Source organism: Dasypus novemcinctus, chromosome 6, assembly GCF_030445035.2.
Source record: "Dasypus novemcinctus isolate mDasNov1 chromosome 6, mDasNov1.1.hap2, whole genome shotgun sequence".
Lineage (NCBI taxonomy): Eukaryota > Metazoa > Chordata > Mammalia > Cingulata > Dasypodidae > Dasypus > Dasypus novemcinctus.
The window spans coordinates 23,377,079-23,403,854 of NC_080678.1; the positions used below are offsets into that span (position 1 = coordinate 23,377,079).

Below are 26,776 nucleotides of genomic sequence, written 5' to 3' on the forward strand. Positions count from 1 at the left end.
GGGGGAGGGGAAGACGCAGACTCTTACTGCACGCCCTACCTCGCTCGGGGACAAAAGCTCCGCCTGGCACCGCAGCAAGGCGGCCGGGTGGCGCGTCCCAGTGGCCGCTGGAGCCCGCGGGCCCGAGCCAGGAGGGCGGGGACCCGAGGGGCGCGGACCGGGCGGGGGAGTCGCCCCGCCCCGCGCGGGCAGCTGGCTGTCAGCGTCGCGGCGCCGGGCCCGGGTCCTTGCGGCCGCTGCGTCCCCGCCTGCCGGCCGCGCTGCGCGGAGCGGGTGGCCAGGTGTCCTGCGGGCGGCGTCCGCGCGCTGCGAGCCGGAGGCCGCCGCGGGCGGGGGGGGCGGGCGCGTGTACATTCGGGGGCATTTCGGGGCCAGTTTCCTCCCCACGCCCTGCTGGGTTTCCTCCACTGCCTTTCCTGCTTCGGCTCCTGCTGCCTGAACCATGTCTGCGAGAGGTGAGTGGGGACCAGGTGGGCACCGTCCACAGACCCGGGCGCCGGGCCCGGCGGACAGGGCGAGGACCGACGCGGGCCGGACAGGTGCGGGAGGGCCAGGGGCTGCGCGAGCCGTGGCGCCCCAGCCCGGACTGAAACTTTGGCAGAGGATCCCTGGGCTCTGGGAGGCTAGGGAAGGAAGCTCTCGCCCTTGACCTTGGTGCCCGGATGTGGGGGTAGCCTGAAGGCCAAGGTCAGGGTCCGGCTCACCTGTACAAGCTGCACGTCTGGGCTGGGAGGCCGTGGGGGATGGGCTCGCCACTGCCTGTCCTGTTGGGGAGCCACCTGAAGGGCTGGCCGGGAGGGAGGAAGAGGTTTTTTGTGTATGTTTTTCCTCCTTTCATGTTACCATTTTGCAGCTTGATTATGGAAGGAATCCAGGGGCTTGATGCAGCAAAATTTAAAGCTGCAGTGTTTACACCCCATTAAAGAAAAGTAAATTCCTTACCTGTGCTCCGCTTTGCAGATTGCCCCTCCCCCTACCTCCATTTTCTTTCTGAAGTGAAGCACTTACTGCAGGTGAAATTGGGCAGGAAAAAAAAAAAAATCGGAATTGCTTTTCAGGCAAGAATGAAGGGAATGTATTTGTTGCCATCTGGAGCCAGAGATGATGCTGTGGAGAGAGGGTTAGTCATAGCTCAGTAGCTGCTACGATGAGTGAAATATTAAAGAGATCAAGTCATTGTGCAGCTTGCGAGCAATTAAAATGAAGTGATTTGGTTGTTTTGCCATAAGCATTTAAGGAAAATATTGATTATTTTTAGAAAGTGTGTTTGCCAAGCAATAAGTACCACCCCATTTGATAGCCGGAAAGCAACTTGTAAGAGGAGTTGCAGTTATTTTTCAACTGTGAAGCTTTACCCAGGCTTTCTGGGGGCAGTTTAGGAATTGAATAACCTGTGCTGGATAATTAAGTGCTACTTTTCGGGGTTCATTCTGGGGCATGTAACGAATAGAGTAATCTCTACTCAGATTTATGAACAGAATGTTTTCGTTCCTTTTTAAAGAATCTGATCTTGGTTGATGGTTGTTTTGGCAGCTTGGTTGGCTAGTGGGCAGCAGGGATGACTCCAGGCTCCTGAGATAATACTTGCCAGATCACAACTGATAATTTTTGTGCATCACAAAAGGAAAAAAAGGATGGAACAGATCCGATTATAGGGAACATTGTGTGGGAATGGGATCTCCCAAGTACCCAAGGGACTCCAAGTGTGCGATCTCTGAACCTTGGTCCAAGACTGAGGCTTCCTATCCTCACCTCTATCCTAAGTGCCACAAGGAACATGTGGAGACTCTTGTAAGTTGTAAAGCTTTCTGGGGTCAGAGCCTACCTCTTATTCAGCTTTACAACACCTAAAGCAGTATAGAACTCTGCATATTGTGAGAGCCTAGTAGCTATTGGAAACAGGGTGGTCTTAGGAAGCATTAAGTTCATTGAGTAATGCCACTAATTTCACTTAGTCTAGGTCCCCCCTGTTACAGGGTGTCTATGGTTTAGCTGAGGATAATGAAGATGGCTCCAGTGATTCAGAGGAGCTCTAGCTCTGGATTGGGCTGAGTTCTCAACTATTTCTTTTTGAGCCTGGTTTCAAGTAGGATGATTTAGAGTCCGATGTATACATTTCACTCAACTGTCTGGTCTTCCAGTCAGATTCCATATTGGTTATCTTGCATATAACAGTTTAAAGCCTGACTAATACTGCAGAAAAGATATTTATGATAATCACAATAATAGCAACTAACAATTTTTGCAAGTTTATCATGTGCCAGGCACTTTATGTGTAGCATATCTTTAATCAACCCAACCAAGTAGAAACTGTTATTACACCCCCATTTTACAGATGATGGAGCTGAGGTTTTGAGCAGTTATGTAACTTGCCTGAGCTTGGGTGGTAATTGGCAGAGCCAGGTCTGTCTGACTTCTGACCACATCCACTATGCTTTACTATTATTAGTCCTTTGAGTATAGAAAGAAAAGGAAAGAAAATGTATTACACTTCCTAATTTTAAAGGAAATGGCCTATTTAAATAACTTGGACTTCCCAGTCCATTTGGAAACATCTTCATGGGCATTGGAAATGATGAGGGAAGCAAGTCTCCAGGTCCCTGAGGTTGTTAATTTGATATGCTCACTCTGTTTTCTTCTATTTCAGTTTTGGGACCCAGAAATTCCTAGATATTTCTATTAACTGAGAATTTTCCTTATGTTTTAGGAAGTTCTTTTGTTTATATGAATTTGGAAAGGAACAATTCTAAATGATTAGCAGAATGTTTAGTACAGTAACTACTGAATTACACTTGTCTGGAGAAGTGTCTGTTTTGCCATTTATTTTTTATGAAATGTGTTGTCACATCTGTGAGCTTCACTATAGTTTTCCAATTCAGTACCTGCTCTTACCTGTAACTCCTGAAAGCAGAGCTAAACCACTGAGATCAGAAAGTTAACGTGACTACTTAAATACCTAAACTTATCAATTGGAAGGTCTTTAAACAGTTGGAAAGATAAATTTCATTTATTTTAAATGTGATCTCCATTTATTTCTAATATATAGCCTTGTAGGAGATAGTAGGGGTAGAAATATTAAAAAGCAGTAACTGAAGAACACTGACAATAGTTGAATCTCATAAGAAATGAAATTTATATAAAAAATTTAGAGATAAAATATGAATTTTTCATTTATATGCTCTTTAAAACATAAACACAGAGCACTAAATATGAAATCACTATAGTTTGAATAATGTTAGTTTGAAACAATAAAAAATATCCTTTAATTCTATGGTAGGGCAAGCTAAGACATTGCCATCTTGTGGTCTTTTAGAATATTCTCATGAAAGACTTTAACTTGGTGTTATATTTTTATCACTAGAGACTGAACTGGAGCCATAGTATCTTGATTTTTGAATTGCCAACTAGAAGAAATTAGAACACTTGGGATAGTTTCCAAACTTGGGGAGATAGCTTGTCTAGGTAGCTTTTTAAAGTGTAGATTTCCAGACCTCATTCCCAATCCAATGGATCATAAACTCTGAAGGTAGTTCCCTTCAAATTCATATACAAAATTCTCCCCATGTGATTCTAAGGACTGTTAGATTAGAACAGGGTCTCCAATCTGCAGGATCATAAGAAATTTATCTGGAGTATTTACTAAATACACAGATACCAGGGCTCTGCTTAAGATCTATTGACTCAGAATATTCAGGGAGAGGCATGGGAATTTAAGTGTTTAACAAGCCCCAATACATTCTTATGTATAGCTAGCCTTGGGTCCCACTGACTTAGACTGCAAGGATTCTTACCAAGGGGTCCATGAGCTTGAATTAAAATTTAAAAAACAAACAAACATTATTCTTGTGGGGACGTGTGGTGCAGGTGTAATGTATTTATTAAATAATATATAGCGTGGACTTAGTAAGGGGTCTGTGGTTTTCACTTGACTAGCAAAGAGGTCCATGGAACAAAAAAAGTTAAGAACCCCTGACTTAGAGCTTGTTTCTTTTTTTTTTTTTAAGATTTATTTCTCTCCTCTCTCTCCTACCCGTTGTCTTCTCTCTGTGTCCAATCGCTGTGTGTTCTTCTGTGTCCGCTTGTATTTTTGTCAGCAGCACCAGGAGTATGTGTCTCTTTTTGTTATGTCATCTTGCTGCATCAGCTCTCCATGTGTGTGGTGCCACTCCTGGGCAGGCTGTGCTTTTTTCGTGCAGGGTGGCTCCCCTAATGGGGCACACTCCTTGCGCATGGGACTCTCCTATGCAGGGACACCCCTGCGCAGCACGGCACTCCTTGAGTGCATCAGCACTGCACATGGGCCAGCTCACCACACGGGTCAGGAGGCCCTGGGTTTGAGCCCTGGATCTCCTATGTGGTAGGCGGATGCTCTATCCCTTAAGCCAAATCTGCTTCCTAAGTTTGTTTCTTTTAAGTCAGATACCTGTATTATCTGGCAAGTTTTAAATTTTAAAAACTAATATATTAAATGTACAAATTTTAAAATTTCAAACTGAATAGAAGTATAAAGTTAAGGATGAAAATTTCCTAATTTTACTCCCTTCCTATCAATCCTCAGAATTAAGCATGGCAAAGAGTGCATCTTGTATATCCTTCCAGTTTCTATCTGGTTAGTTTTTGGTTCAACTCAATAAATATTTTAAGTGTGGCAGATAATAGGTACTGTACAGAGAAGAGACTACTCCATGAGCCTATTAACTTTTCAGAAGCTTAAGTCTTGGGAAAGAAGGTTCCGGGCAAGACTATGAGGATAAATCCTATTGCACTGGCAGAGAAACAACACAAAGCTCTAGAAATGTTAGATCCATCTTGCTATCTTTGTTTTCAGAACGTCCATAAAACTGGAAGCAGCATGACTGTTCACCCACTGGGAACAAGTAATTAAATTATGGCACTTCCATACTGTGAACTTTGATGCAGCTGTTGGAGAGAATGAGTTAGATCCACATGTGTTGTTCTGGGGGATGGCCATGATACATTGTTAAGTGAAAAGAGCAAGTTTTGGGAAAAAAAAGTATGTCATACATGAGCTCCGTTTTGTAAATTGGGGGAAAAAAATTCCTATGTATGTGTATGTGTTTGTATATTGAATAGAGAATAGTATAGAACAGTGCAAATCAAGTGTTTAACACTGGTTAACCTACAGAGGTAAGGATGGGGAGGGGATATAGTTGGCTTTTCTTTAAATACATCTTTATGTTGTTTAATGGCAAATAGGTATAGTGTTAATAGATTGAGAGAAAGATCCAATAAAGAAAAATGTCTATTCTATTATTCCCACTCATTCATTTCATTTATTCAAGTCAGAGATGGTTTTCATTCAGTCATTCAATGAACATTTACTGAGCACCTATTATGTGCCAGCAATTGGTGAATAGGACCCAGTACATCCCCTCAAGCAGCACAGTTTTGAGGGGGAGACAAATAGGTAAATATTTGTAAAAGGATGTGCTGAGTGTGGCGAATGATAATATGGGATAGAGAGAGGGTATTATGGGATATGGAATAGGGAGGGTATTATGGGAATTCTGACGAGTGGCAAGAAATGCAGCTTGGTGGGGGAAGGGCGATGAGATCTGGTGAGGCTTCTTAAAGAAAGCAGAGTGGTTTTCTTGGAGAATGAGTTGGATTTAGCTAGGCAAAAAGGTGAGGTGGGGGAAGTGCTTTCTAGGGAGAAGAACATAAAAAAAGAAACAGGACAGGGCACATCAGACATGGGAAACATGTCGCTGCGGCATGGCGTTTGTCAGGGAGTGAAGAACCAGAGCTCGCCTTGTAAGGACATGGAGAAGGGGCTCTGTGGAAAGGCTGAGGATGCCGGGATTTTCATTCACAGGGGACTGTGGTCCAGAGAGCAAAGCTGAGGCTGTCAGTGGCAGGAGGAGCGCAGCAGGAGTGAGGAAACAGGCCAGAAAGGGAAGAAACAGGCAGAGGCGGGAGACGGAAGGAAGGAGAGAGATGGTCACACATGCCTGCCCTCAGCTGCCTGAACTTTGGTGTGAGGAATTTGCAGACCTGGCTGAGACCCTGGAGTGCCCAGCTGGAGGTGGCGAGGTGGCGAGGGCTGCTTTCAGATTTACAGAGCGGCAGCAAAGCCCTCTGCTGGACAGTGGCTCCTCCACAGGGTTGAGGGCCCAGTTAGGAAGCACTTTGGAGGGATGGTAGGAATTAGAGCTGGACTCCTTTCTCGCAGATTTCTTGAGCTTCCGCACTTACGGAAGAGCTCAACAAACAGGATCTGCTAGTTGATAGAGGGGAGGTTTCCTCTCGGTTCCTTTCAACCGCTAGTTGCATCACCTAGCTTTATTAGTTTCTTTCATGGTGATTTTAGGAAAGTGAGTTCTTATTTGCTGTTATGTAGGGGCCATTTCTATGGCCTATATCAGCTACATTTTTCCTTCTCTTTGAGTTACAGAATCTTCTTCAGTTTATCAAACTGAACAAAGACAAGATATTTTGAAAGCCAGGTTTAGCCATTTTGGTATTTTAGAAAAACAAACATCAAAACGATAGTGCCCTATACTTCCTGGAGTTCCTTTTTTTTTAAACTTAAAATAAATGGGTTCCGATTCAATAAATGGATTTTTGCATGTGAAAAATACTTTTGGATGTTGTTATCTCACATGTGGGAGTTTCATATGTTTCAAAAAAGATTTTCAGAAGGTTGAATCATTCCCACATTGTATGTATAAACAGCCTTAAAACCAATTTTTGTTTTGGGGACCTCTAGTAGAGAAGATTGAGTTAATCATACTTCTCCGGTTATGGCTCACTATCATCATCAGTCCATCAGACCCCTCTCTTGTTGAATTTTTTTACTGATATGTTTTTTACCCTTATTCCCTAGCCTCATTCCTTTAGGTAATTATTCTAATACATTTGATGTATGTGTCCTTGACTTTGCAATGAAATCAATTCTTAGATCAGTTCTTATACTTAGCGCTGTAAATGCTAAGTACATATCTATATGTGTGTGTGTGAATTTCAAGGACTAATGAAATTATTTGGAGAACTGATTTTATTAATATGGACATATTATATCTTTATCAGGCATCTTTCTGATTTTACTTGGAAGTTAATATCAATTAATGTAACTGTGTTATTTAGTTAAGGACTAGGTATACAAAATGAATTAAGGATAGTTCCCATCCTGTAGGAACTCAAATTATGGTGTGTATGTGTATATATGTGTGTACATGTATGTGCACCCATGTGTGACTATAGGAGATATGGGGGTTGGGGGTGAGATATGCAAAGCTATGTACACAGCCAACCATAATATTATGTGAGAAGATTATCAGAGAGGACTGATCAGATCATCAGTGGAAGGTCAGTTATAACTGGAGATAACAAAGATAGCATCACCTCACAGAGAAGCTGGAATATTGAGTTGGCCATTGAAGGATGCGTAGGTATTTGACAGGCAGAGTACTGCAAGACCTGTTTTCCTTTCAGAGGGAACTAGCACAAGTAAAAGTAGGAAGGAGTTAAAGTGCAGGATATACAGGGAGAGGAGGAGCCGGTGTAGTGTGAAGGTACAAGGTTTGCAACAGGGATGGGGAGAAGAATAGTGGAAGACCAGTGATCTGTGTATTAAACACACAAGTCTTGACATCAAATGCCTTTTCTGAAGTGAGAAGTGATAGGTATGCCCTTGGTACACTCAGAATAACTTACACCTAGTTGCTCAGCTGCCTAAATTTAGATATAGATATGGTATTTTAGTGCCAAGTCATTTTTTAAATTTTACTTTATTTATTTATTTATCTTTATCCACCCCCACCTCCACCCCCAGATGGTTCTCTTGTCTATCTGCTTGTTTTTTGCTCACCTTCTCCAGGAGGCACCAGAAACTGAACCTGGGACCTCCCACATGGGTGGCGAGTGTCCATCAGCCTGAACCACATCTACTCCCCCCAGATTGTGGTGTCTGCTGACTTGTGGCATCTGCTCATTTAGGTGTCCGCTTGTTGCAGCATCAGCTTGTTGCAGGGTGCAGTGTCTAGCTCATTGTGGGGTGCTAGATGCAGTGTCTAGCTTCTTGCAGCAGGTGTAGCATCTGCTCATCTTCTTTAGGAGGCAACGGGACCCAAGCCTGGGACCTCCCATGTGGTAGGTGGGCACCCAACTAGTTGAGCTACACAAACTTCCCAATTGTGAAACATTTTAAACTAATGATTAAAGAGCATTCTCAAACTATTACTGCTAACCAAAGTATCTTACATTTGATGTATTTCACCTGACTTACCCGATTATTATTATATCATTTATACATGAACAAACATAAACGATAAGTGTTGTAAAAGTTGTGAACTTACAAAGCAAACATGTATAACATCATACAGAGGTCCCCTTCTTCAACCCACCACCAATACCTTGCATTGTGAGACATGTTACAAATTATGAAAGAATATTGTCAAAATCTTACTACAACTATAGTCCATATCTTACATTTGGTGTATTTTTCCCCCAACCCACCCTATTATTATTTTTTAAAATATGTTTTTATTACAGAAGTTGTAAGCTTACAAAACAATCACGCACATGTGCAGAATTCCCACACAACACCCCTCCATCAACAAACCACACCATGTTTTACAGATTATGAGGTAATATCACCAGACTATTACCAGATCCACAGCATACATTTGGCACACTTTTTCCATACTTCCCATTATCAACACAGTCATCTTTGGCATGGATGCATGCATATTGCAGTACTGCTGTTAATAACAGTCTGTAGGTCACTCCAGTTGTATTTTTCCCATGCTTCTCCACGTTCCCACCACTCTGCAATAGTGATGTCCATCTGCTCTAGCTCACAAGGGACACTTTTGCGTCTGTACCATCAATCACAATTTTCATCCACCTCTGGGTTCACTGTGTTATTCACTCCCTAGATTATTCTCTAGCTTTCTTTCAACTGACATTTACTTTCCTAGAATACCCTTTCCAGCCACATTCCCATTTATAGACCAGCTGTTACTTACTATAATGTGTTACTATAATGTGTTAAAATGTCTTTTTGCCTCAATGGCTTCTGATGAGAATCAGCACTTAATCTTATTGGGTATCCCTTATAAGTTATGCATTGCTTTTCTCTTACTGCTCTCAGAATTTTCTCTCTGTCTTTGGTATTTGACATTCTGATTAGTATGTGTCTTGGAGTTGGTCTATTCAGATTTATTCAGATGGGAATATGCTGTGTTTCTTGGACATGGATATCTATGTCCTTCATTAAGGTCAGGAAATTTTCTACCATTATTTCTTCAGATATTTCTTCTGTCCCTTTTCCCTTCACTTCTCCTTCTGGGACATCCATGACATGTATGTTTGCACATCTCTTGCTGTCATTTAGTTCCCTGGGACTTGGTTCAATTTTTTCATTTTTTTTCTTCCTCTGTTCTTTTGTTTGTTCACTTGGGCCATGCCTTCGAGCTCATGAATCCTTTCTTCTACCTCCTCACATCTGCTGTTATATGATTCCAGGGTATTTTTAATTTCATTTATTGTGCCTTTCATTCCCATAAAACCTGCTATTTTCCTATGCATGCTTTCAAATTCTTCTTTGTGCTCATTCAATGTCTTCTTAATATCCATAATCTCTTTAGCCATCTCATTGAATTTATTAAGGAGATTTGTTTGAACATCTATGATTAGTTATCGCAACTCCTTTATGTCATCTGGAGGCTTATCTTGTTCCTTTGACTGTACCATATTGTCCTGTTTCTTGGTATGGATTTTAATTTTTTGTTTGTATCTTGGCTTCTGCCTTACTAGAAGCACTGGGTGCAGTTACTCTCTTTAGTTTAGGGCTTTTGTGCCCTTTCTCCCTTACTTTCCCCTTTGCCAGGAATAGGGACAGAGCCATAGCCATGTGTAATAATCCAAGCTGTGCAGGCCTAGACTGTAATTGTTCAGAGAGACTGATGAAGCTTCACACCCCTTCCTCACTGGGCAATGGATGTACCTGAGGATATGGGCAGCAATCTGTGCTGTGCAGGTCCAAAGTGACTGCAGTTGCCCAGGTAGACTTCTGATTTTTCAGTCTGTGCCAGCCAAATGTACCTACAGTTACCCGGAGAGTCTGGTGCAGGTCCTGCCACCTCCTGACTGAAGCCTAGGATAGGGCTGAGTCCGATCTGGGTGGAAAGAAGCTGGTCCCTACTATCACTGTGATTTTCAATCAACCTAACTTCCCCTCATGCCAGGGATGGAGTCAAAATGGCAGCTACGTCCTTGCTCTGACTTGGACAGTTTCAAACTTTAGCTGTCCTTAGGATTATACTTTCCTGCCGAATTTACTAATCAGTAGGTGAAGCTGTTGCTCAACCATCTCTTCCTCCCCCTTTTTTGGGAAATGGAGCTTCCAATTCCAACCATGTAATAGTCCTGAGGCAGCTTGTGCCGCCGGTGGAGATGGGCACTGGCCTCCGGGGTGTGGAGTGCTCTACTTATGAATCTTCTCTGCAGATGGGCAGTCTCCTCTCTCCATTCTTTGAAGGATGTTGCAGGATGCTCTTTTGGTCTCTTGGAGGCCCCAAACAGGTGCTTTAGATAGCATTGGGTGATTACTAATTGCCCTGTAGCACAAGCTGACTCTAGGAGCGCCTTACTTTACCGCCATCTTGCTGATTGCCCCCACCCCTTTCTTAACTTTATTTTAAAAGATGCTATAGATTACAGGAAAGTTACATCAGAAATGTAGGGGACTCCATATATCCCACCACCTCCCCCATTTCATGTTTTTCCCCTATTTACATCAAGGTGGTACATTTGTTACAATTGATGGACAAATAATGAAGCACTGCTACTAACCATGGTCTATAGTTTACATTATAGTTTACACTTTGCAGTGTACCATTTTATAGGTTTTAACAAAATATATAATGGCCTGTATCCATCATTGCAAAAGCATAAGAGCAATTTCAGTGCCCTAATATGCCCTATGTTCCACCTACTCTTCTCTCCCTCTCCCTTCAGAACCTCTGGTAATGACTATCTTTATAACAATGTTACAAGTTCTTCAGTTACTACAATAATAGTGAGTCTACTTTGATTCATGGTTGTATTCCCCTCCTTATGTTTGTTCATTCCTCAACCTTGAGGATTTTGGGATATTGATACCCACTCTGCTTCAGACAGATAGAGCTTAGATCTTATGGGGCAGAGGGAAGGAACTATTTTGCTTGCAGTTGTAGATACTCTTGCTTTTTGGAATGGGGGTTATCCATCTTACCAAAAGCTCTTAGGCATTCCCTTTCCTATGGCAGAATAGGCCAGATGAGCCTAATCTTCATTATTGTCCCTGACACCAGAGCCTCCTAGTACAAATGCTGGCAGTGTGCAGAACAGCCAAGAGACATGTTCCATGTTCCCCTCTACCAAGGGGAGGGAGTGAGCCCATTCCTCCAGGAAGAAGTGTGCATTCTGCACTGATCCTGTTTTTACTTTCCCTCCTATCCGGAAAGGAGAGCAAAAGAGCACCAACTAATAGAGCTCTTTAAATGGAAAGTGAAACTTTGCAGACTTCATGGAACATTTTCTTAGAGATGGTAAATTTGTTTTCATTGTCTTATATGGAAAAATGTTTCTTTTTCATGAGCCTCTGGTTTTAGGTTCTCTTTGAACTTAATCCATTTTAGTATTAATTGACATAAGTAGTTCTAATCACTTAATGCAATTTGGCATTTTGCTGCTCCATTCACAAGATGCAGCTTATTAAGACTTGAACTATACTTCACTGAGGCTGCCGTTGTCTGCTTAATCCCTGGTTTCTAATGTGCTTGAGTAGAGAAAGGCAAAAAAATGTGGGTGGTCAGCATTTCATCCTGGTTAAAGCAGCAATCTCTAAGAATATATCTGTCTGTCAGTTCATTTCATGGGCTTCAGTCTTCCTAGAACTCACAGTTAAACACATTTCATCTAAAAATCAGGCTTTCTGTACGTGTTGATTTCTACAATATTACAAGGACTTGACAGGTACAAGTTGTCTTTTCTATATGAGTTCAGTAGGGTTGTTTTCTCTCAAAATGTGCAGCACAAGCCACATGTGGCAGCTTGTGCAGATAAGAACCTGTGTTGTTCACTTGGGAGGCATTTTGAAGCTTTGTGGTCTTCTCCTGCCGTCCATCTTGTGCACTTGCTTCGGTGACAGTGAGTCAATGCTGGAAAGATACCTGACACTGTATCCGTGGCTAGATAGAGCAAGGCCTGCGCTTCCTCTAGGCTCAGTCGGGACACTGCCGTCTTTAGCTCTTGATTTCTCCCCCATTAGGTAAGGTGTGCTCTTTGCTGACTTTGCGGTGCCATCATTCTGTCACAGACAACACCTGGGGCCCAGACCAATTCATGTATAAACTGGAGGGGAAGCTGTTTTAAAGATGAAAACGGGAGAAAGTATGAGAGCAATAGAGGATTAATGTGGATTAAACAAGAATATCAAATCTTTTTCCTGAGAATTGAAACAAGACCTCAGATTTGAATATAACTTAAGTATTCACTAATACAGATGGAATCATTGTGTTTTCTCTTTATTGAGAATGAAATAGAAAATATTGGGTTGCAATTTATGCTAGATATAAAAGGATTGCACAATTAAGAAAATGTATCTTTTCGCCTCTTCCCCTAAGAACAGAACTGATAAACTTTTGTCTGAAAATTTCTCAACAGGAAGTGAGAAGACAGTGTGATGGGCGGTGCCTTGCATATTTTAGGCTTTCTCATGGACATTCAATCAACTGTTATAATGGAACTTCTCTCCTAGAATAGCCAGATTAATTCCAGGTCCCATTCATTCCTGAACTGAGGGTGCTAATATAGTAATTAATGAAATTATTTAACAAATATTTGTTGAACACTCTGGGGTGAGGATCGTCATGAGTTTGGGATGGAAAAATGTTAAGGGCAGTAGAATTTATGGTTGAATGAGGCTCGAGCAAATGGGGCGATTAACACTGATTGCTCAAATTTACATATGTAATTATTTTACATATACCATGTAACTTATCCTCCAAACCGGGTCTTTTCTGTCCAGGAAAATGCTAAACCCGTTGGGAGGCTGGGACAATGATATATACTGGGGCCATCACGGCAAACTGGGACTGTGGCCTTCCTAACTAGTCAGGCCTCTAGCCAGCAGGTATGTGGGTGTCAGTGTATTCCTCGGTGTGAAAAGATAGATTTCTGAATATCAAACTGTGGTATTATCGACATTATATATTATCTACAGCAAAACTTAAAACTGAATCTTGGGCTGGCTCTTCCCTCCCCTTGAATTCAACACATTTCTGGGTTACTTCCTTCATGGGAAGTCAGCCTGCAGGTGAAGTTTTTGCTAGAGATTACTAACAATAATTTAGTGCAGAGTCAAATCCAAGTGAATTGGAGTGAGGGGGGGATTCGCCTCTTAGTTTCCTTTCATTGGGGTAACTTATCTAGGAAATGCTTAATGCCTTTGGTTCTTCATAGTCATTTTAAACAGATGCCTCTATTTATTCTAGTTAATGCTGTTTCAATGCAGCTTTAAAATGTGTAGCTGAATTTACAAATGATTATTTTGGACTTGCAACCTATTTGAGGACTTTCTGCTGTGTGTTAAAAATTTATTTTCCCTAGTCATTGTACAGGTTTTTCGGAAAATTGTCTAATATGAATTTACCGCTATCAGGAAATTTTATATTTTTTATAGTACTAAGTGGACAAGTCCTTATTTAGGAGATGCACCTACAAAATCCTTTATTGAGCACTACATTAAGAAAATGGAAGTGGAAGTTGTGGGTTAAACACTCAAAAATTACTTGTTGATTGATCAAAGGTTATAGGATTTTGTTCCTTTATTTGTTGGATACATTTTTAAAAATTTCTTAGGCTTACAGGAGGGAGAACTCTACTTGCGTAATTATTGCTAGCCACATTTTTTAGTAAGTTTAAAGAAATTAGTATGTTCTTTCTCCAATTCATTAACCTCATTGCTTAAGAAAGTCATATTTTATGGTATATAGGTAATTAGGGTCAATTTTAAATAGTTTTTCCTAAAGAAAAGAAATCCTGTAATATGTTTTTGCTTTAGACTGTGCCCAAGTCTTAACTGGTACTTTTCTTTCTTAACTTATTGGGAATTCATTTAAAAATCACATCCACCACAGGAGAGGCACCAGAGAACTGAATGGTAACAATGAAAGGAAATGAGGACAATGAGGTAAACAGCTATTTCTGGCATTCAGCTTCTAATAAGAATGAACAGAAGGAGAGAGTCCCAGAGTTCGGGGAAGGAGGGGCAGCCATAATTTTTAAAAATTTGAAAAAGTGTTAAAAAGAGGTTGGCAATATCTAATGGGTTCCAGGGAGACTTTTTTGTTCTGTGTAAAACAAGGGAATCCTTATTTGGAGTCGTTTAAGCATTTGGGTGAGTAGTAAACATGGGCATTGGTGATGGTCGAGTTTTTACCAGTTTCTTAGTTACTGTTTATTTTGGGGGAATCTATCCTGTGTTTAGAGGCTTTATGTAATTTGTAGTATTGTTGTTATAAATAATGTACTCATCTATTGTCATTCTGTAATAATAAGTGGAACACCTAGTAAGTGCTCCAGCTGTTCTAAGTGTTGGGGTGAGACAGCTGTTTGTCAAGTAGCAGGTCTTGGGAAGATGAGAGGGTAGGATAGGTGCTAGTTTATGTGGGAAGGTAATGGAAGGCTTCTGATAAAGTGCTATTTGAGCAGAGTCCTGGAGGAAGTCAGAGGGTCATGCCGATATCTGGTGGAAGGGTTTTCCAGGCGATGGGATGAGCACTGCAATGACCTTGAGGCTGAACCTGCTTGCATGTTCTAGGAACAGCAGGGAAGTCAGTGTGGCTTGATCAGAGAGGGCAGATGAAGAGGGATAAGAGATAAAATGGGAGAGAGAGAGCAGGGCACCGGGGAGGGGGTCAGCTTGGTCTTCGTAGGCCGCTGTGCAGGCTTGGGTTTTTCTTTGAGTGAGACAGAAGACCTTTGGATAGTTCTGAGCAGAGTAATGACACGCTATACCATAGTTTAAAAGGATCACTTGGTCAGTAATGTGGAGAATGGACTGCAGGGAGCAGTGGTGGAAGCAGGAAGACTAGGAGGAGCTTGCTGAGGGGTTGGAAGTGCAAAAGAAGGGAATCTTGAATAATTTCAATTTTTTTGAGCAACTAGAAGAATACTATGTCACTTCCTAAGGTGGAAAAGAGTGTAGAAGAAGTGGGTTGGGGTGGGGTAGGGGAATCAAGCATTTTGGAAGTTGAGTTTGAAATGTCTTTTGGACATCTTTTTATGAAGATATTTCCTATGCCACTCTTACTGATGGGGAAAATGAGGAACAGAGAGGTAAATAAAGTTGCCTGAGATCACATCACTAATAAGTGGTTAATCTGGGGTAAATTCAGGTCTTGTTAATATTAGAGTATGTTGTATATACCACGATGCTGCCTCTTTAGATTAGATTGAAATACATGCCAGGAAAATAATGTATCTGTTTTTAATTTCTTAATTATTTCTCATTACAGGAAAATTTTCTGCATTTTTAAGCATGGTGTGTGTTTACAGAAAAAACAATAACCCTGTATCACATCATTTCACATTCTACTATTTATGAATGTTATCATAGCACTTCAAAAATACTACTGAAATTTGAAGAAATATATTCTATGATTATGACATTCTTTCATACACTCAACGTAGTCACTGTGTGTTTGCACTACGTATGCTCAGGGGAGCAAGAGTTCAAGTGAGTCCTTCTCCTTACAGAGTTTCCAGATTGATGGAGGTGAGAGACCTGGCAACAAAAGTGACAATACAATGTGACCAGTGGTGGTGGTATACTCAAGATGCTGTGGGAGCACAGAGGAGGACCCTGGTCCATCCTGGCTGATCTAGACCAAGAAAGACTTTACCAAATCAAGGGATATTTGAATTGGGCCTTTAAGAATGAGTAGAATTTGCCAAATGGAGAAGTAGTAGAAAACTATTACAAGAAAACAGCATGCTTTTAGAATTTAAAAAAAGGTAAAATAAGCATATTAAACATCAAGACTAAAACATTTGAGGTTAAATGTAACATAAAGGAACAATATGAGGAAAAATTTGAAACTATCATACTGAGGGACAGAAAAGATTAAGTCAGGGGAAGCGGACATGGCCCAATGGATAGGGCATCCACCTACCACATGGGAGGTCCAGGGTTCAAACCCAAGCCTCCTTGACCAGTGTGGAGCTGGCCCGTGCACAGTGCTGATGTGCGCAAGGAGTGCCGTGCCACCCAGGGGTGTCCCCCGTGTAGAGGAGCCCCACGCGCAAGGAGTGTACCCCGTAAGGAGAGCCGCCCAGCGCGAAAGAAAGTGCAGCCTGCCCAGGAATGGTGCCACACACATGGAGAGCTGACACAGCAAGATGACGCAACATAAAGAAACACAGATTCCGGGTGCCGCTGATAAGGATAGAAGAGGTCACAGAAGAACACACAGCAAAATGGACACAGAGAACAGACAACTGGGGTGGGGGGTGGGGGGAAAGGGGAGAGAAATAAATAAAAAATAGATCTTTAAAAAAAAAAAGATTAAGTCACTAGAAAGATAAACTATGTTCTTGAATAAGAAGACTCAATATTGTGAAAACGTTCATAAACCTGTCCATAGAAGAGATGAAATACTGATTAAATGCCAAAGGAATATTTTTAGGAGGTGTGGCAAAATGATACTAGTATTCATTTTGCAAAATGAAATACATGATTCTAAAAAAGTATGTAGTTAACGGAGATTAGTCTTACCAAATATTAAAATATAATATGAAACTGTAATATTTAGAACAGTTTAGTAATGGAGAAATATAAGAATCATGGGAAATTTTAGAGTACAGTGAATAAATATATGTATAATTAAATTATAGTAAAGGTGGCACTTTAAATTCAGTTTTGAGAAGAGAGATTATTCAATAAATGATGTCGGGGAGCATCAGTGGTTGACTGCGTGCTTCACATGTACAAGGTCCTGGGTTTAGTACTGGGTACCTACTAAAATACATACATACATACATAGTGTTTGGGACAACTGGCTAATTGTTTAGAAAAAAATTAATCTGCATCCCTTTCTTATTTCTTACACAAAAACAAATTCCTGATGGATTAAATAATTAAGGATAAAATAAATGAAACAATAGAGATCCTAGAAGAAAACATGGGCTGATTTATAACTTGAACAGGTTCTAAGCAGGACACAAAGCTTAAAAGTCATAAAAGAGAAGATAGTTATATTTAACTACATAAAAATAAAAGGCTGCTACATGGTTAAAAGTACCACAGGCCACCATACTGGCTTGTATTTCTCACCCAGACAGTCCAGCTGGCAAGTAACAAAGGCAGAGGCAGAGGCAGGTGTGGGATACAACTGAGGTGCCGTTTTGAAAGCTTGGCAAACACTTGGACAGTGTTAGTGTTGGGGTTTACCTGACGACCTCACTGAGGTTTTGCTCTCTCCACAAAGCAGGCTAGTCAGGTACTGAGCATGGCATTCACTCATCCATTCCACAAACATCAGTGGGGCATTTTCAGTACCAAACGTGAGGGATACAGGCATGAGCAAGGCATGGCCCCTGCCTCGAGGCCATGTGGGACCTAGGCTTGATATACAGAACTGGAAAGTCACATTGCTCCCACTCTTTCCTGCTCCCAAAACATTCTCACCCTGTAGGATAGTCTGGCCTAAGGCTTTGTCCCTTTCCTGAACGCTTGTAGGAAGGACATTAATTTCTGCATAACTGGTCATTTACTTAAGGTTAACATTATAGGACCTCCGCCATTCTGACAGAACTTTCCCATAGAAAAAGAGGTAACGCTGGAGACACTCTGCTTCTGGAAACCAAAAAGGACTGACTCCTGGAAAGCTGGAAATGGGAGCACTTGGGGCTGGGCTAGAACTGGCGGTTTAATTCTTTCATAGCAAAGCTGCCTAAAGTGATAAACATCCGTTTACTTGCAGGTGTTCAGAACACTTGGTTTTAGGGAGTATCCTACTAGCATTCCTTAGAGATTAGCCTGCCCTGGCTAAATCCCTTTGATCAAATCAGGGCCTTGCTTCGGAGGCATCCTTTCCCCCTGATTTTCCACTTCTAAATACACTTTGAACTTGGGTCATGAGAGTGCTCTTCTCTGACAGCCACGCTTCTTCCTAGATGCTCTCATTTTGGCCCTCATCACACTGAATTGTGAAGAGTTGATAAGACAACTATTTCTTCTTCTAGACTGTGTATTCTGTGAAGTCAAGGACTGATTCTTACATTTGTATTCCCAGAACCCAGTCTACCACTCAAGCTGAAGCTGACATTTAATGAAAAATTACTGAAAGAATTGGGTGGGGAGGAAGGGTGCCATCTAAGAAATTCACAGTTTGATGGGGGTGACAGACGTGCAAAAAAAAGGGCAGAGGGAGAAGGTGCTGTCCTAGGAATCTATTAGTCCTTTTAGTTGGACTCCTTAAAGTTGGACATGAGAAGTTCATTTCCTCATACATTTCTGCTCTAAAATCTGACCTTAACATTTCTGTTAAGATTCCACATCCAATTTGGACAAGGAATGTTTGACATGTAGATTCTAACCCCATCCATTGTTTTCTCTGGAGGGACTGGGTTCTGGAGGAAGCAAAGCTGGACATTTTGAAGCGGCTGCTTTAACAGGGCAGTTTTACTCCTCTTGCCCTCCAGCGTTTTCTTCCTACCACAAGGACATGTGTATACCAGGTACCCTGACACTGACCTCACACCTGACTCCTCTCCTTGCCTTTCCTCAGGCCCATTTTCTCATTCCTACCCATCACTAGGTTCAGGGATGTGGCAAGGATACTGGGGTGCACCTGAGTATGTTGGGCTACCCAAAGAATCTGATGCTATAAATTAGTCCCCTTCAAAACGTCCCTCAGCTATTTGAGAGTTTCCCAAGGTGTTGTCTCTTACGTGTCTAGAAATAAGCTCTTTGGGTTCTTACATGCTAGCATCCAGCTTTGCAGCAACTCCACTGCTTTGATGCAAGCAACTCTCAGGAGACTGGCACGTCTGCTCACCTCTGCCACCCCCACCTAGCCTGGTTACTAATCTCCTTGAACTACTTTAAGCTGTGTGTGGCCAGAGGCTCTTCCCCACAGCATAACTGAGACCAAGGTGTAAGTTAGAACACTAAGAGCAAAAATCTAAACAGCTTTTAATTTTTAAAAAATCCTAGGAATCTTAATCTCACTGCCCAGGGAAAACTTTTTTTTTTTTAATTAGAGAAGTTGTAGGTGTACAGAAGAATCATACAGAAAATACGGTTTCCATACCCACGCACCCTATTATTAATACCTTCCATTAATGTGCTGCATTTGTTACAACTGATGAAAGAATATTATTATAATTGTACTATTAACTATAGTCCATGGTTTACATTAAGGTTCCCTATTTGTGTAGGATGATCCTATGTTTTTCTTTAAATTTTTATTTTGGTAACATATATACAACCCAAACTTCCCCTTTTTGACTACATTCAAATATATAACTCATTGATGTTAATTACATTCATAATGTTGTGCTACCACCATAAAAAGGAATATACATATATAGTTAAATTCAAACAAACTGTTTAAATAATGTAAATGAAAAGTGAATGTTCCCTGTTCCCTGAAGTAACCAGTTATCAGTTTCTTGAGATTCCTTTCTTTAAAAATTATGTATACACAGACACTAGAACCCATCTGTCTACCTACCTATACACCTTTCTCTACCTACCAACATTTTTTAACACTGTGCTTTTATCACATAATATATCTTGAGGTCTTTCCATGTTAATGCATACAACCACAGCTAATTTTTTAATCACTGCATAGTTTTCAGTCATATGGATGTACCATATCTGAATTAACCATCCCTTATTGATACGGCTTGCTTTTGCTTGTCTGCTTTTATAAACAGTGCTGCAGTGAACATCTTTATGCATATATCTTGTTGGGATTTTTACAACATTGTCATAGATATTAGAATTTTAATGAGACTTTACTAAATCTCACTATCCAGTGATAATGAAAAAGATTATGCCCCCCTGTGGGTGACCCTGCATGGGTTCTCTTCTTGGGCTGCCTCCCACCTCTCCCCCCAATGGTATATTCCCAACTGTGAGCAACTTATTTCTCCAGGATTAGAAAATGTTTCAGGCACTTTATTTATACCAAGGGTCAGACCACTTCCCTCCCAGAGAAAAAAAGGGAATATTTATTTTCCCTCCCTTCATATAAAGCCAGGATGAATTTTTCACAGAATGATTGACAGCAAGAAATCCATTCCTTTTAGAACAAGACAAGCACAGTCTGACATTGATATATTTCCCAAAGGCTGGGTTATTTATTCTTATTCATGGTCACTTGATACCGTCAGTTAAAAAAAAAAGAAAACTTGCAAGATCATTCTTTTAAGGTTGAGTCCAGACATCCCTACTTAATCAAAATGGCAGATGCTCAGCAGGGGGAGTTAAACGAGGAGTTAGGAGGCTTGAGTTCTATGATCATGGGTACAGCATACAACGACCCTCATCCTGGAGCCTCATTCCCCTATTCCCTTTTCCCATTTATTCCTTAGATGATCTCAGAAGACTCTTCCACATCCAAGTCCTGTGACTAAAAATGAAATTTCTGGGTCAGATAACTTGACTTAATTAAAATCCTATTATGCTTAGCTCTTGACTGGAGCTTCAGCACACAGAAGCAGGGCTTGGAAGCATCTTATGTAATGCTACTTGGGCAAAGGAGTTGTAGAAGAGGCTGGCTGCCATCCCAAGCCTTGGCATTAAGATTTTAGGCTATTTATCACTTTTGCCTTTGTGAGAAGTGAATAAATGCTCTCCTGATTTACTTGGAGAGCTGAAGCAATTTCCAAGCAGCTGGTACAGGTTTGGTGTTCTCAAGCCAACAAAAGTGAAGTTTCCTAGTGAAAAGAAAGCATTTGCAAAGTAATTGTTGTCCTCTCATTACCCCCCTCCTCTTCCCCACACACGCATATACTTGAATTTGTTGTACACCTTTTTTTTTTTAAAGTAATTACCGGGGATTGTACCTGGGACCTCTTACATGGAAAGCAAGTGCTCAACCACTGAGCTACATCTACTCCCATGTATACCATTTTTTTTTAAGATTTTTTAAAAAAATTTATTTCTCTCCCCTCCCCTCCCCCCCAGTAGTCTGCTCTTTGTGTCCATTCACTGTGTTTTCTTCTGTGTCTGCTTCTATTCTTTTCAGTGGCCTGGGAATCTGTGTCTCTTTTTATTGGGTCAACTTGCTGCATCAGCTCTCCGTGTGTGCAGTGCCACTCCTGGGCAGGTTGGACTTTCCTTTGTGCTGAGCAGCTCTCCTTACAGGGCACACTCCTTGTGCTTGGGGCTCCCCTATGTGGGGGCACCCCTGCATGGCATGGTACTCCTTGCGCGCATCAGCACTGCACATGGGCCAGCGCCACACAGGTCAAGGAGGCCCGGGGTTTGAACCACGGACCTCCCATGTGGTAGTCGAACACTCTATCCGTTGAACCAAGTCCACTTCCTCATGTATACCATTTTTAATGATACAACATACTCTGCTCAAGAAGCGCAAACATAAAACTAACAGAGGACCTGCTTAGCACCTAGAAAGCATCATATGATGTCTTGTTGAATGAATTTATTTGGAAACATAGATGGATAAAGCTTAACATAAGGATACCATATCCAAGTTTTAAGAGAGTTTAAATGCCACCTTTTGTATGGAGTAGGAAGGACTAGAAAAATACCAGTATCTTTTAATTAAGTTATTTATTTTTCATGCCTCCTACTGTTATTTCTGGCAACAAACACTCAAACCAATCTTTGTTCGGCAAAGTGAAAATGCAAGTTTGGGAAATAAGAGTTATAGATTTAAGTCATCATTCAGAGCAGCACTTGACTGACTACCTTAGAGTTCTTTGGCTTTCTAGTGGAAGCATCCATGACTGAATGTTTTCTTTTTCTTCCCTTTGATGAATTTGGTAATTAAGGTAGGTTCTCCATCAAGCACTTCAGTCTTAATTTCCTGTCCATTAAGAAAAGGAAATATGAATATAGACGGGCAGGGGAAAAGGCTGTTTTAACAGTAAACACTGTGATTTCTACTTTTGTATTGTTCAATGCAGGAACAAATATTCTTTATGAAATTGATGTTGAGATGCTAACTGAAATCTGTAAAATATGACTTTAATGCCTTTTTGAGAAATTATTTTTACTATTTTAATATTTGACTAGGTCATAAAAAAGCATGACATTTAGTGAAATATATTTCATTTTTAGAATTCTAGAAGACGTTTTAGAGGCCGTTGTCATATGTCATGTATTTTTTGAAGTCAGCACAGTGCTTTTGGGGGGTGTGAATATTGATGACATGAAGCCGTGGCAGCAGGGAGGTACTGTCTACCTTCAGCTTTGTTGAGGATAATGTCAATAACACTTTTACTTTTGCAGCTGTCTCCCTTCAAATTTATTTCCTAACCTTTCTTTGGGTTTTGTGTTCTGTTTACACTGGGTTCTACAGATATGTACTCTAATCATGGAGGGTGTTTAAATTTACTTCTCTAAAGAAGTGTTGGTAATGACTCTGTAAGTTAACCAGAGAGTTATAGACATCTCTAGGGAAAGAAACCAGACTGGCAAATACCCTAATGGTGATAATTCAGCAAGCTTGATTTCATTTGCAAAGGAACTTTCATGGACGCTCCTACCTCCTGCATAGTGGGAAGAGAATATTCATCATCTCTGTATGTCCAGCATTTAGGGTTTTTATGGAACTGCCTTAGGAACAATAGATAAAACAATGCACAAAATGGAAGCTCACCGGAGGGGGGCTTACATTTTGAGTTATGTCATTTTATTTATGTAGAAATTATATGTATATTTATCTGAAATATAAATAAGTAAATTATACAGGCTATCAGATGGTGATAAATGCTCTGAAGCAGGGAGGAGGGGTGGGGAATGCTGGGGATGGGGACAGGCTTCCCTGAGAAAAGGACATTTAAACGAAGAGAGGGAGGTGGGAGGATCATCGTGCTGGTGTCTGGGGTAAGAACATTCTGGGTAGAGGGGTCAGCAATTGCAAAGACCCTGAGCCAGGAACATGCCCAGAATGTCTAAGGCACAGTGAGGCTAGTAGGAGGTGTCAGAGAGATGCTAGCGGCTGGGGGACGTGTCCTGAGTGGCCTTGCGGGCACCGTAAGGACCTGGGCTTTTCTGTTCTGTGAGAAGGAAGCTTCTGGAGGGTGCGGAGCGGATAAACATTCTCAGTTAAGTGTTAGTTGTGAACTGATATGAATAGAACTTTTCAGGAACCCTGAGAAATGATCTGTGACTTGGGGCTTGTTTGGGCATCCTTGGGTTTTGCAGTGTGTGTGTGTGAGAGAGAGAGAGAGCGTGCTTGCAGGGCCAGGACTAGGGTGAGCGGGGCAAGGCACGACCCTGAGAGTGGTGCCTCCTTAAATTTTGCATGCTAGGCATCTCACTGCCTTCAGCCTAGTCCCTGCCCTATGTGTGCTGAGTGTTGGGTATGTACATGTGTGGTATATGTGTGTGTGGTTATTGTTTTATTTTGTGAATAACTAGCTCATTTTAAAAATGACTGCATAATGGTCAATCATATGGCTACACCATAATGAAACAGAAATGAAAATGTCATTATTATTGTTATTTTATATGACTAAAATGTAGCTTTGGCTACTGTAGGATTTGTAGCTAGCAAACAGTGTATACAAAGTACCACAGATCACTTAAATTGTTGGAACAAGAAAGAAGGAAATGCAGCTAATGGATAATGTGCTGTGTTGCCTAATATTTGGCCTAGAGCACTTGACACAGTCCAGCAGAATACATAGCAGAGGAAGGCAAACCCCTTCCTTCTGTGGTTTCGGAAAGGAAAGGCTGTAAAATTAGATAACCACCCTGTGAAGGGCGTGACTAAACTTAGCAATCAAGATGTCTAATGATAAATCATTGTATTTTCGGTAGACCCATGAATTTTGGAATGGTATGTCTATTAAATTATTAGGCAGTGAATTCTAGTGCAGTATTTGAGTTAGAGACAAACCCACTGGGACAGAGAGTCCATGCAGGTATGCCTGCTGTCAGAAATCTCAGCTGCCATCCTCACTTGGTCTTCTGTGATATATACCAGGATATTTTAATTTTTTTTGGAAAACAGACAAAATGGAAGGAAGAGATTCATTCATTGGGTATGCATACACAGAGAGGAGAGTGGAGAGGCAGACACATGCTGCAGATATGCCTCCCAAAGGCCTGGGGCTGTATTAAAACATGCACCGATAACAATTTCATTGTTTCTGCATCTATCTCTGCTTGTCTGGCAGCAGAAACATAATTGTGGGATTGAAATGCACTTTTCCCTTTTGAATCACTCTTGAATAGATTGCGTATTGTAAGCTGGTCAACCAGAGACAATATCTATTTTCATGTCTGTTTACTACTAAATATGCTTTTAAAGAACTGAATAATAGAATTCCTTAAGCACTGGCATTCCCATGATGTGTAATTTTTCCCCATCTTTTTGCAGTTCGCAGTTCAAGTGTGATCCTGTAACAGTTTTCAATGACTAATAAAGCCTCTTAGGTAATTAATTTCATGTAATGCTCTTCCCGAATTTTGAGAGTGTATAAAGAAAATAATTAGAATTTTAAACTGGGTCATTTCTACATGCGGACAACTGTTATCCACATCACTCATCTTCCCTCCCCAGTTCATTTTATGTACACCAAGTTAATTTTCCTGCAGTTTTGCCTTGATTGCTTGGCTCCACTGTGCAAAAGCTTCCATGAGCCCTCCTCTCCATTGCCTCTTGAATTACCTTCAGAGTCCTCTGCTGTGGCATTCAAGGCCCTCCGTGGCTGGATGGCCCAGTTCACTTCAACATCTTTGAAATCATTGCTTTAAGTCGAGCTAGATTGTTCACCTTTCCCAAATACAACTGTGTTTCTGACTCTATTTGCACCTAGAATACTCTTTTCTTCACCAATCTCTGATAAAATGATGTCTGTTTATCAAGGCCTGTCTTAGAGACTATGAAGTACTTCGAGAGAGAGAGAGAGACCACTTTTATTTTGGGGAGTGGGGGTCTCTTATCTTGAGCGATAATCTTCCTTGCATTTTAGAGATGTATGCACTTGTTTCAATTGTATTTCTTTTACTTAGAAAGGAAACATTTTGAAGCTCCTATTCATTGCGACCTCACTCCATGCCAGGCAAAGACAGACAGTATAACATTGTAGTGGAGAGCACTGTGTCTAGAGCCACACTACCGGGGTTCAAGTCCCCGTTCTGTCACTTATAGCTGGGTAACTCTGTCCAGCTTCCCTCACCTCCCTGTGCCTGTTTCCTCATATGTAAGTGGCACCTATTGCAAAGAGGGTTGTTGAGAGGACTGAGTTAATACAGAGAATGGATTTAGAATGGTGCTTGGCACGTAGTAAGTACTCAATATTAGCTTTTACTACTTAAAAAGTCATAATATATTTTGCCCTAACAAATTAGGTTTATATTAGCCCTATTTTAAAGATGAGGAAGGTGAGGCTCAGGAGGTTAAACAGTGTGCCCAGGGTCACACAGCAAGTAAATGGCAGAGCCAAGACTTGGACCTGGGTGTGTTCTACAATACTACGTGTTCTACCCATTTTTAAAAATTTAGCATGGCCCTAGTACCTAGTGGGCAGTTATTTAATATTACTTGAGTTGAAATTATGAGACAGCAGGTATAGGGAAAGAAAATGAGTTTTAGAGTGAGACAGACTTTAAAATTCAAAGTTTGCCTCTGCCTCTTTCTAGCTGTTTGAATTTCAGTACATACTTGAATATTCTAGCCCCAGACTCTCCTCTTTTGTAAAATGAGGGCTGTAGTAACTGCTGCATGGTGTTAGGGGATTGCATGTGGGGATTAAATGAGGTAACCAATATCTGTTGCCTAATGTATGGAAAGTGCTCACAGAGTATCAGATCTTTCCCTTACTATTATCATTGTTGCTGTTATTATTATTTTAATCATTGGTCAAGTTAAAATACTCCCAGAGACACAGTTCTGATTAGAGAAGTTGATACCTTCCCAAAAAAGATGCTGGTCACTGTTATGCTCAGAATGGCCTTGAAACATGAGGGGGCAACTCTGTGCTGACGGCATGCTTTAGCATTCTTCCTTTAATCATGCTACGTTGCCTGAAATGATATTGATCAAAGATTGGATGAGGTTAACCAGTATCTTCTTTCAAAATACAGTGTCATGGAAAGTCCTGTAAGTGACTGAGGTTAATCTGATTGCTTTTCTTTTTTATTTTTATTTTTTTGTTTGACCTCTTTCTTTTTTAAAAATATTTATACATTTTTAAAGATACTTACATAAATGTTACATTAAAAAATGTAGGGGATTCCCATATGCCCCATTTCCTACTCCTCCCACACTTTCCCACATTAGCAATATCCTTCCTTAGTATGGTACATTTGTTACAAATGATGAACACATTTTGGAGCATTGCCACTAAGTGTGGATTATAGTTTACATTATAGTTTAAACTCTCTGCCACACAATTTTTAAAGTTATGACAAGATATATAATGGCCTGTATCTGTCATTGCAGTGTCATTCAGGACAATTCCAATGTCCCCAAATGCCTCCATATTACACCTATTTTTCCCTCTCCCTCCCCTCAGAACCTCCAGTGGCCACTGCCTCCACATCAATGAAAAAAGT

At 41.0% G+C, this 26,776-nt stretch overlaps 1 protein-coding gene across 1 annotated transcript in view; it reads left to right on the forward strand.

The window, feature by feature from the left end:
- The first annotated feature begins 324 nt into the window (after positions 1-324).
- The window catches only part of ABLIM1 (actin binding LIM protein 1), a 316,566-nt gene continuing 290,114 nt past the window's right edge, over positions 325-26,776 (forward strand). The window contains exon 1 of the transcript XR_009186072.2: positions 325-455. The gene's annotated coding sequence lies outside the window, so the exon portion shown is untranslated. The remainder of the gene's footprint in view (positions 456-26,776) is intronic.